Source organism: Mustela lutreola, chromosome 6 (assembly GCF_030435805.1).
Source record: "Mustela lutreola isolate mMusLut2 chromosome 6, mMusLut2.pri, whole genome shotgun sequence".
NCBI lineage: Eukaryota > Metazoa > Chordata > Mammalia > Carnivora > Mustelidae > Mustela > Mustela lutreola.
The window spans coordinates 2,698,677-2,709,256 of record NC_081295.1 but is presented as its reverse complement, the minus strand read 5'-3'; the positions used below and the strand labels follow the sequence as shown (position 1 = coordinate 2,709,256).

The following is a 10,580-nucleotide window of genomic DNA, read 5'->3' as shown; positions in this document are numbered from 1 at the left end:
CCGCGGAGGCGACCGTGGCATTGGTGCGGGTGCAGCTCACAGAGAGCACAGAGGGCACTCGGGCTTCTGCTTCCGTCCTGCGTCCTGTCCCGCGCGCCTGCTGTGGATCCTCCAGCCGCCGGGGAACGTCAGCGGCGGTGCTTGGGGACAGTGGCCAAGGGAAAGGAAATCGTGGAAAAAAGCCACACCCTACAGCAAGACCTAGTGTTCTCGAAATCCGTTCTATTTTTATCACCAAATATTTAACCTCTTTTCAGTGAGTTCAAGGGAGTCTTCCAGGCTAGGATGGGAATAATAATTAGGAAACGACCCATCGTAAAAACTGGCAGAGACGGGATCCCAGAGCGCGCCCCGGCGGGTGCCGCGCCGCAGCCGTCATTGGAGTGAAGGACCGCAAAGCCCCACCGAGATGCCCCCACGCACCCGCGGCAGGAGCTCAGATACCCCACGGGACACACGGGCGCGGGCGGGGAGAAGCCCAGGCAAAAGGCAAAAGGCTATTTGACCTCCAGGCCTCACCGTGCGTGAGAAGCCCGCACGGAGCCCCGCCAACCTCCCGTGTCAGAGCGCTGGCTGCAGCACCATGACATGGGCTCGGGCATGGGGACTGGAACAAAGCCTGGGTGCAGAGACTTTGATTTGGGGCGGCCGCACCCTGCGGAGCCTCTCCAGCCAAGGAGTCTGTGTCCCCGAGGATGAGGGGCTCCTTCCCTCTGGGACACACAAAGCCCCGTGTGACCGGTTCCTACCCTCCCAGTGTGATGCCCCCAGAGAGGAGATATCCAGCGTGTCCCGGGACCGCCAGCTGCCTCCCCTCCAAACACTGGGTCCCCGGCCACTTGCAGCTGGTGCGGGACCCACGCATGTCGCTCAGAAGCTTCTGCCTGGATGTGGTTCACTTTTCCAGAGGACACCATAGTGTCGTACGCAGGCAAGACGTCTGCGGGAAGAAAACACAGAGCCTGCCTCTGGGCATCATGTGGCCTTCGTGGAGTTAACTAGGTGTTTCCCAAAGCAGTCAGGGACCAGGGAGATGACGTCCTCCGTGGAGCGCTGTGACCCAGCTCGGGGACCAACCCCGTTGAGCCCACACTTGTCACGCACATGGCCGCCTCCTCTGGGAAGCCAGAGAGCACAACAAGTGCTACGTAAAACCAGTCGTTTTGATCGAAAACAGCCAAGAAGAAATCATAGCCAGGATTAACGGTAGAAACAAAGCGAAGCCTGAACGGAAGCCTCGGTGTTGTGCAAGCAGCTCCCCTCTGCCGGCTCTCACGTCCCACTTGTCGGGATGTGGGCCGAGTCTCCTCGTTATGAAAGGTGCGTGTGGAAGATTCGGCACGTTAACACATGTGCAAGCACCCACAGACTCCCTCGGAGAGGCGAACCTCTGTCCAGGACCTGACGCGCGGCGTGAGCCCAAGGACAGGACGTGACAGCAGGCCCGGCGGAGCGCAGAGTAACTCCGTATCTGTTGGGTCTAATGACCGACCGTGTCGGCTGGTATTCTGATGTCTAGTTCACTGCAAATGTGATGGCAAACAGGAAAAAACATGACCCTTAGCTGCAGATTCCTGGACCAGCGAAGAAAATAAATGAAATGCTGGGCTGCTCTGTGGAAGCGAGAGTTTGCAGATAATCAGTCGGATCCGTATTTCACTTCTAACACAACCACGGCTGGAAGGAAAAGCACCGGGAACGGAGGAACAGAGATGGGGCTGCGCTCACCGCGCAGGGGCGAGATCCTTCCTGTGGCTCCTCCCCCGAAGGCTCAGCCACAAGCCGGGGAGACAACTTGCCAGGAGGACGAGAGCGGGAGCGGGTCAAGGGCCACTGCCGTTCCCACCGCCCCTCGCAGACCTGCCCCCTCGGATCTCCACCCCAGATCAGGACTTGGAGCCTGATGGATGGACTCCGGAGGGTCTCCCTTGGGTGGGGAGGAGTCTGTGTGGAAGGAGTTGGAGCCGGTGTGATCAGGAGGGCAGCTCTGCTGGCTGAGGTACAGACATGGGTCATCCCACGTCCAGAGAATTCTCACACACACACACACACACACACACACACACACACACAGAAACCGTATAACCTAGCAAGTGCCTTCGTGAACATCTCTGGGATGTCCCTGGAGGTGTGGAGAGGGCAGGACCCGGGCTCTCAGAGACCAGAGGTCACCCTCACGTGACAAGGAGGGGAAGCAGGAAGAGCAGAGAGAGGGAGAGGCACGGGTTCAGGACTGTGCTCACAGGGAGGAATCCCAGGGCCCCGACACGTGTCTCGTGTCAGTCTCTGGCTCTGCCCTGGAAGACCGTGGCTCTGGGTCTGCAGTGACAGATCGAGCCTCTCGGATCGAGCTGGTGAACCTGGCTGCTGGGGACCGGAGCGCCGGTGTGTGTGCAGTTCTCTCTCCGAGCAGGAAGGACAACAGGACGCTGTAGGACATTCCCACACGGGGTCCCCTGACGGCTGGATGTCTGTCTGACTGTGTGGGGCTCAGTGGAGCTGCGGTTTGATGGGCATGAGGGGACCGGAAGGCTCCTGAAACTCTCCTCCTAAGGAACAGCTGCTGCTGCAGGAAGGACAGACTGTCCCGAAGGTGAGGTGCCCCCCCCCCATATGCCACAGTTGCCCTTGCCCTAGTGCGGGCTTCTTGGGCTGTTCCTAGGCCACCGGGGGGCTTGTGGGACACATTCCTGACCCCACACTGGGGACTCTGACTCGGCAGGTTGGGGGTGGGATCGTGGACCAGACCGAGCGCTTGCCGTCCACCCTGGCTAGACGCGCCGGGAGTGTCTTTAACAACACTTGAGTCCGAGGCCCCACTCCTGGACCGTCCGACTTGCTCCATCAGGGCAGGACCCCCTCGGGGTTTTCAGAGCGCACGTGCGAGGCTGAGCCCCAGCCGTGTAAGGTGGGGCGGGCAAGGGCAGGCCCGGGAGCCGGCCTGGGAGGGAGGAAGGCTGGATGGGGCGGCTAACGGAGCTGCGGAGCTGAGGACCAACACGGCTTTCTCCCCCACAGGAAAGCAGCAAGAGGAAGTGGTCCAGGACCAGCGCTGGGTTCCGGGTTTGGGCACTGAGGGGCGGGCAGCACAACGTTGCCTATGACCAAGGTGGAGTGGGTTTGTGGGGGAAAGCGTGGAGTGGCATTGATGCCTTCGGAGACACTGCCTTGGGGGCCCCTGGTCCCGGCGTGCCCGTCACACAGCCTCACAGCCTGACCCAGGAGCTCCCATCCTCGCCGAGAGCCTCAGAGCGCATCTCTTCTCCCAGAACGGAGCCGGCTCTGGGAGGGGCTGGGACAGAACCCGGGGCCCAGTTACCCCCGAACCTCACCTTCCGGGGCCCAGAGCTGGCATATCTCCCCCGTTCAAGGGTGAATTCCAACAGGACGAGGACGAATCTGACTCCTCTTCTGCCACCGGGCCCCCCGGGCATTGGGAGCACGGGGGCATCCGCGTGTGTCCATCCCCTGTGGGAAGGCATTGGCTCCTGCTTCAAGAATGCGAGAGTGTCTAGTGTCTTACAGTGTAAGGGTCGGTGAAGCCCCAAGGATATGGTTCGAAGCTGGGTTTAAACCGTGTGTGCACGGAAGAGGAAGTGAGAGATGCGCTTCCTGGCGGCCCCGCAGCAGGTGCTTGGAGGGGCCTGTGGGAGGACGGGAGGCTGAGCCGGCCCTGCAGGCCCCGGGGGGTGGAGCCGAAGGGGAGAGTGAGCAGAGGCAGGACAGAGGAGAGGAGGCCAAGGGGGCTCCAGGGAGCTGAGGGAAGGTCCGCTCCGGCGTGACCTGGGGTAGCCAAAAGGCCCCCGCGCGGTGGAGCTTGTCACGCGAGGCCCCAGGAGCTTCCTTCCCCTCGCACGCTCGTAGCTCAACGGCCTGGGATCACCAGCAGCAAAGTCCCGGGCAGCGGGGAGCCCAGCTGGGCCGACTGTGCCCGTCTGCTCGGGACTGTGCCGCTCTGCTCCCCGGGGCTGGAAAGGCCACTGCGTCTTGCCTCCGTCTCCATCCAGGGACGGGCCTTCTCCCCACGGCCTCCCGACTGGGTCTCGAGGGGCAGGAACACAGGCTGGGGGACCAGCCAACCCCTTGGCTGCCCTCCTCCCCTCACCAGAAAAACCGCATTTCTTCTTGACCTCGGGTGCGGTCTGAGGTCTCCTGCCCTTGCACAGGGCTGACCCCTGCCTGGGGCCTCTGAGGGGGCTTAGTGACTTCCCTGGCCTGGTCTTGGGGCGCCTCCTACGCCGTGGTAGCTGATTCTGTTCAGACCGCTGTCTCCCTGCTCACCCCAGTTTCTGGTGGCCCACCCCACACACAGCCCATGGGAGCCGGCCGCGACCCTGACGGCAGGGTCCAGAGCTCCCCGAAGGCTCTGTCCCCAGCCCACAGTGGTCAGGAAATGCTGGAATCCCCTACCCCAGCTCCGCAGCTCCTGCTGTCCGTCCACCTGGGGCCCAGGAGCCGCTGAGCCTCACCCTTGGGTTTTCAGGCTGGGCAGGGCACCTCCCCAGGGGAGATCCCCAGAGGAGCTGAGACCCCCACCCTGTACTTACGACCAGACCCAGCTCCGTCGTGGGGCTCCAACACCAGGACACCTACAGCCACCGCCAAAGGAACCTCGCAGCCCCCACCTCCCTGAGCCCGAGACCTTTGTCTTGGGCAGGTGACCAAGCACCACGAGAGGTGTTCAGCCATGTTCTTGGCAAGTTCCCTCCCCAGCATAGGACACCTACGGGCTCCGGGGACCTTTGTAACCGCCTGCCCACAGGCCCAGCTGCAGACTCCCCGGGAGCTCCCCGCTATGTGACCAACGGCCCCATGGGTCCTGAGGGTCTGCATGTGTTACACACGGACATTTCATGTCAGAGGAAGGGGCTGGAGGGTCCCAGGTCCCCGCCCCAGGAGCACCTGCAGTCTCTAGAGGGCTGGGGGCCAGCATCCCTGCGGGGAAGAAGCGCTCAAAGGGCTAGAACTGAAAGGGGCTCGGTTCCTCCAGCCTTCCCACAGGTGACAGAGATGGCCCAAGTTCACAGGTGGTGACACTCAGGTCACTGGGGCCACAGCTCCGACAAGGGCCAGTTCTAGAAGGACAAAGACCGCGGACACTGCGCCGGGTCTTCTCTCTTCTCCTCCGCCCTTTAACCCCCAGCCTCTTGCATTCTCACCCGGCGCCCGCCGGCCTCCGGCCACCTCTCGCCAGCTTGGGGGGCCGGGACCGAAGCTTCTCGGAAGGCTGGGCTTCTCGGTGTGGGCGGGACATTCCGCGGTGGGATGACACTCGGGTGTTACAAACATACCGGTTGCAACAGCTGTGACTGTATTAAAATAAGCACGAACACGTCCTCTCATTCAGAGGAACGGAAAGCGGAAACACGGGCGAACAGTTGTCTGCCTTTTACGATGAAGGCGCTGGCGCGGTCCTCGACGAGACCCGGGAGAGTGGCAGGGCCCCGCAGGGTCTTCTCATGCGTCCCTCTGACTGTGGGGGCGGCTCCCTCGTGGTCACACGGCCCAGCCTGCAGCCTTGGAGCCCGATGGGACCAACGGGCAAACCCGGGCACCACCTCCAGCAGGTCTCCCGGCGAGATGAGCGGAGCACAAGGAGGACAGGAGGCCTCCTGGCAGCATCTACACGGTCCCCACCACAGTGTCACTTGGCCCTGTGACCCCAGGCCCTGTGACTGACAAGTGGAGGAGCAGGAGGCTGTCCCCACCCCAGTGCTCTCCAGGGGCTGCTCCTTGCCTGGCTCTAGATCCCAGCAACCTCGCGTGTGCATGGAAGCAGGAGGCCGTCGTCCTGGGACCCTGTCTGCACACTCCTGGGACCCTGTCTGCACACTCCTGGGACCCTGTCTGCACACTCCTGAGGCCTCATCCCGTCCGCACCCCGGACCAGCCGGAGGCAGCTCGGCTCTGTCGGGTTCTGCCGTGCAGGACGTTGTGCCCCAGCGCCTCCGGGAAGGTTCACGTGCGGGGAAGCCGGAGCAGCTCGCACGGATACTCACGCCAGGATCAACATTTCCCCGGAGCGCCTTGCAGCCCCATCCCCGGGAAGATGTGATGCTCCCTCGGGGCATATATTTGCAAGGTCTTTCCCTAAACAACGAGAAGGAAAGAAACAGAATTCCCATGGATTTTAAGTTCCTGGGCACGTGACATGTTTAAGTAACGGGTCCGTGCGGCTGGAGTGCGGGAAGTAAGGTTTTAATCAGGGGTTCCTGACTCTGACCACGGAGCTGGGTTCTGGATTTGTTTTGTTTTTAACAATCTAGGGGCAGCTGGGGTCCAACACAGGAGAGCTCTCAACTCAGCTGAGAAGGAAAAAACCCATTTAATGGTGCTGCCATTTAAAAACCATTTTAATGACAAAAAAAAAAAAATTATCAGCAAGAGCGTTTAAGAATGTAATAAATTTCCTTTCTTGCTGAGCCTTTGTCGTGAAAATTGGAGGGGAACCACAATCCACTCTGGTTGTTAGCTTTATTCTTGCAAAATAAATAGAAAAACTCCCAAAGCCAGCAAACAATGTAATGTTTGTTTTTCCCCAGTAGTATTTTACATAATGTGGCTTTACAGGCCAGCCAGGCAATTTTAGGCGATTTTAAATCTCCACTAATTCCCTGGAGAAACAATCAGGCGGGCGTCCAGCCTGGGCCGATCCGGAGTCCCCGGGGCCTCCCAGTGAGGCTGGCCTTCCCGGCTTCTCTGGTCCTGCCACTGGCTCCACGGCCCAGGTGGTCTTTGTTTCCACTCACCCACCGGCCCCACCGTGACTCCCCCCGCCGCGAGCCCCGTGCCCTGGCGCAGCGCCCGCTGGCGGGGTCCCTGGTCTGGGCATGTCAGGCCTGGGACTCACCGTGGCCCCGTGTCTCCAACGTTGTCACAACAGAAGCCAGCCACCCTGGCAACCGACACACACTCTGTGTCCCCAGCCGGGCTCCCTCACTGCTGCTAAGACACCATTCAGTGGCCACTGTTCTACCAAGGGCCACCTGGTGGGGTGGGGTCGGGGTCCACTGCTGCTGGTCCTTGCTGCGTACTTTTTCTTGCTCTGTTTTAGGTTGGACCCCTTCCTCCCAGAAAGCATTTTCTTCTTCCCCTGCACGAACCACCTACAAACATGCATCCCAGGTCTCTGGCCAGCACCAGCCCACAGTGTGCCCTGGGGAGGAGAGACTGTGCTGCCACGGGCCAAGGCACACTGGGTGCCCAGCGCAGCGTGGGGGCTCCGTGTCCCTGAGCTGCAGTGGCCGGCAGCATCGCTCCACTCTGCTCTGGTCAAATGTCCCACCTCCCCCGCCCCCCAACCCCAGCAACATGTGAGGTCACACCACCAGCGCCCTCTGCCCAAGACCCAGACAGACCCCCTTCGGGCACCTGCAGCCCGTACACCCTTCCCACAGCCCCTCCTCCACCCCGGACCTCACGGCCTCTCAGAACTTCCCTTTTTGCTCAAGTGGGAGCAGAGTTGGCTTCTATTTCCAGAAACCAGAGAACCCCAATAAATAGATTTTGCTTTCTCTGTTTCTCTACTTAAATGCATTTGGGGTTGTTGAAAACCAAGGTTAGGAAGTCATTTGTCCTTAACTTCCCAAGTGAACCGAGTCCCCTAGACGGGCCGGTGTGTAGCTCCCCCCAGACGACAGTGAACGAGCGGCTTCTGAGAACTGAAACCCCTGGGGCGCCCTCACACCCCGCGGGCCGCAGTGGCCGTCTCCAAGCACACCCCAAAGCCGTGGGGCCTGCAGAAGCCGTGGCGCGGGAGGTCAGGTGCTGGTGACCAGCGACCAGCAGGATCAAACGCCAAAGCAGCGCTGTTAAAAACCCGCCCTGACCTTCCCAGTGTCCAGGCCCCCCGCCCCCGCCCTTGCACTCTTGCTGGCGAAAGGGCATCAACCTGTTGGGCCTCCCTGGTTGCTACGGGCACGCCCCACAGGTGGATTTCTGTGTTTCCGGCTCCCTCGATGCCTTGTTGGGAAACCACCAGATGACCGGCTCATCTGTCTGCCTAATACCTTAGGTAAAGATGACAGCAAAGGGTAGGTGAAGAGTGAACAGGGCAAACGTTCCATTATGACCCGGATTGCTAAAGTCCCGAGGTGCTGGGTGGTCCCACCCGACTTTGAACAGCCACCACATATGAGCGCGACAGTGCCAACCAGCGGGCGGAAAGCTGGGGGACGCCCCAGGACCGGCTTCATCCGATTCCCCCGAGATCAGGGGCCACGTCCTTAACCGCCTGTAGATTTCTCCACGTGCGGGAAGCGGATTACAGTCCGGCGCGCGCGGGAAAGGGAGCTGGCGGTGGAGGGCTGGTTCCCGGAGGGGAAGGCACCTGAGCTCTACAGGCGTGGCAGTGACCTGGGCACAGATGCCTACGGGGCCAGCTATCGGTGGCTGCAAGTCTGGAGACCGCAGAAGTAGCCAGAGGCCACAACGAGCTGAAGGGAGGGCTGGGGACAGGTCCCAGGTGCGGAGCCAGATGCCGTGCAGGACACGAGCCCCCCCCACTGCCCCGAGGGCTCCTCCATGAGTACCGGTCCTTTGGGTGGTTTCAGCAGAGAACAGCGTTCCGAAGTAGCATTAACCACGAGTAGCTGCACGAATAGTGACTTTACGGGAGGGGAAAAAGTCCAAAAGGGGCTTCAAATCTCAACTACAGGGTCAGTATGGGGGTCACTCGACTCGTCTGTGAGTGGCGGTCAGGACGAACGGGTCCACGCTGTTTCATCCTGAGAACTCAAGATCAGCTTGAAGACGACCACAGTCATGTTCAGATCCCAGCTGATACTAATGCCAGGGGCGTGAGGCATGAAGCACTTCCGTTTAAATCCGGTTTCTTTGTCTGCTTAAAGAAACCCGGAAGACGGGAGCCAAGAGAACATGGATCTTTTGGACCAAGATGATCCAGTGATCACGAGGAGCCTTCCCTTTTCCTTTGCTTCTAGGGGATCGTTTACTTTTTAAATTTTAATTTAAATCGTAAATAATTTTAAATAATAATTTAAATTTTACCATTACATAGCCATGAGGTTGTTAAAATGTCACAAGAGATGTAGTGCTTCTATTTATTGTGGTTTATAAAATTTGAAGTTGATTGTAAGATTCTATGAGATACCAAGTTTTTTTTTTTTTTTAAGGTTTTATTTATTTATTTGAGATGGAGAGGGAACACAAGCAGGGGAAGGGGCAGAGGGAGAAGTAGGCTTCCCGCTGAGCAGAGAGCCTGACTCAGGACTTGATCCTGGGATCCCAGGATCATGACTTGAGCCAAAGGCAGACGCTTCACCGACTGAGCCGCCCAGGTGCCCCTCAAGTGTTTCGAGAATGAAAAAATAAATGAGTAATGGTCTGCAATCAAATCTGCACGAATAGAAGAGACTTGTTGAGAGGCCAGAGGGACCTGCGGAAGGCATGGGAGAGGTTTTCCGATCTTTTACAATCTCCCGTGTGTTGGTTTTGATGATGACCTTGAGCTGGAGAGCACAAGTGTCTCCCTTGCCCTTGGCTCATTTCTTGGTGGGTTTTTGTTATTTTAAGTGATTACTATTTGACCAAGAAACTAGAGAATTCGGATTGAAGGCGATCTCTTTCTCATCGGGGGCTCACTCTGCACTGAGGGGCTCCTCACTGGAATGCGGCTGGAAAAGGTCACTAAGGAAGGAGGCGGGAAGGAGCTTTCGGTCCTTAGAGCCGGCCGAGGGGAGATGCCACGCTGGCCGCCAACGGCCGCGTGGGTGACGACCGTCTACTTCTCCCGACGTGACATTACAAGCAACGTGGGTAACGAGCCCTCGTGAGCCAGCCTGTCCCTGGACAGCCCAGGCTCGGTGGTTCTGATGAGGGCGTAGCTCTGCATTTCCCTGCGTCCAGGAATGACGGGACTCGTCAAGAGATGGTGTGAAGGTGCTCGCAGGTGACGCTTGCTCCTGCCGACGGGCACAGGTGTGGGGCCCTCCTCGTGGAGAGACGGGGCCCAGAGCAGCGACACGGCCCTCGTAACACTCCCATTCCTTTGGAGCCCGACAACCACCAGCCTGCTTGCCTCATCCTTGGGGACCCCAGGGGGTGCACCCTGGGGCCCCTTTGATTCCCATTGAGAAATTCAACCTCTTTTGCTGGACAAGGACACAAGACTTTTGTCTATCATCAGATGAATATTTTCTTAAATACACTTTTTTTAAAAAAATTCATTTGTCTTCTTTTTTCTTTTTTTTTTTTAATTGCAAAATTCATAGCACAGCATCACAACCAGCAAGAATAATAGTGGCCCTGACGCTGACAGGAGAAGGTTGGAGGAACCCACTCCAGCTTCATCTTGGCTACTTAGCGAGGAGGGCCGTGGGGCACCGGGGACAGGGACTCCTTTTACTTTGTATTTACTTTGTATCTTTGGTCACACTGAGCACGTGGAATTTCATAATATGTTTTAAAAAATCTGGAAAAGAGAAGATTAACTAGGGGGCGCCTGGGTGGCTCGGTTGGTTGGGCGTCTGCCTTCAGCTCAGGTCATGATCCCGGGGTCCTGGGATCCAGCCCCAGGTTGGGCTCCCTGCTCAGTGGGGAGCCTGCCTCTCCCTCTCCTT

General features: G+C 58.9%; 1 long non-coding RNA gene across 2 annotated transcripts; it reads right to left on the bottom strand.

The window, feature by feature from the left end:
- Positions 1 to 202: 202 nt before the first annotated feature.
- Positions 203 to 6,174, bottom strand: LOC131833377 (uncharacterized). 2 transcript variants are annotated; one of them, XR_009354434.1, is made up of 2 exons: positions 3,333 to 6,174; positions 203 to 1,677 (listed from the first exon to the last, which is right to left on the bottom strand). It is a non-coding gene; the product is annotated as an uncharacterized LOC131833377 (long non-coding RNA). The 2 variants fall into 2 exon arrangements; XR_009354433.1 differs by having other exon boundaries at positions 203 to 1,523.
- Between the last annotated feature and the right edge of the window lie 4,406 nt (positions 6,175 to 10,580).